Here is a 791-nt window from a genome sequence, read left to right as displayed (position 1 = left end):
CACTCCAGTCTGGGCGACAGAGTGAGACTCCAACTCCAAAAAAAAAAGAAGTTCTGTTTAGAGAGACCAATTTAGCTTTGCCTAAGTGTCGGGGAAGGCTAATTAAGAATGTGATATTTAGCTGGGCATGGTAACTCACACCTGTAATCCCAGCACTATGGGAGGCAGAGGCGAGAGGATTGCCTGAACCCAGGGATTTGAGACCAGCCTAAGCAACTTGGCAAGACCTTGTCTCTACAATGCATCAAAAAATTAGCCAACACAGTGGTGCTCGCCTGTAGTTCTGGCTAATTTGGAAGGCTGACGCAGGATTGCCTGAGTCCAGGAGGTGGAGACTGCAGGACCCATAGGTATACTACTGCCCTTCAGCCTGGGTAACAAAATGAGACTTCAACTTTAGAAAAAAAAAAAGAATATGATATGATATTTGAGCTGAATCTATCTGTAGACCTAGCACACTGGTTGCGCAAAGACCTGGCAACACCTGGGGGAACTGCATGAGCAAAAGCAAGAAAGTGGGAAAAGGCCTGATGTGAATATTGATAGGTCTGAACTGGTGAGTTTTTTGTTTCTTTTTGAACTGATGGGCTGAGCTTGGTGGCTCATACTTGTAATCCCAGACCTTTGGAGGCCGAGGTAGGAAGACTAAGTCTAGGAGTTAGAGACCAACCTGCGCAACAGTAAGACCTTGTCTCTACAAAAAATTTTTTTAAATTATAAACTGAAGCCGGGCTCGGTGGCTCAGCCTATAATCCCGCGCCTTTGGGAGGCTGAGGTGAGTGGATTGCCTG

At 46.1% G+C, this 791-nt stretch overlaps 1 protein-coding gene and 1 long non-coding RNA gene across 2 annotated transcripts in view; one reads left to right on the top strand and one right to left on the bottom strand.

Annotated features, from left to right (window-relative positions):
- EIF3I (eukaryotic translation initiation factor 3 subunit I) overlaps positions 1-159 on the top strand; it is a 10068-nt gene extending 9909 nt beyond the window's left edge. Inside the window, exon 13 of the mRNA XM_008066753.2 lies at positions 122-159. The gene's annotated coding sequence lies outside the window, so the exon portion shown is untranslated. The remainder of the gene's footprint in view (positions 1-121) is intronic.
- LOC103269172 overlaps positions 1-791 on the bottom strand; it is an 8012-nt gene that overhangs the window by 1517 nt on the left and 5704 nt on the right. The window lies entirely within an intron of this gene.

The sequence above is a fragment of the Carlito syrichta genome, unplaced genomic scaffold (genome assembly GCF_000164805.1).
Source record: "Carlito syrichta isolate Samal-C Ts95f unplaced genomic scaffold, Tarsius_syrichta-2.0.1 Scaffold309100, whole genome shotgun sequence".
Lineage (NCBI taxonomy): Eukaryota > Metazoa > Chordata > Mammalia > Primates > Tarsiidae > Carlito > Carlito syrichta.
Note: the sequence above shows the minus strand (reverse complement) of the source record. Positions and strands in the feature narration are given on the sequence as shown.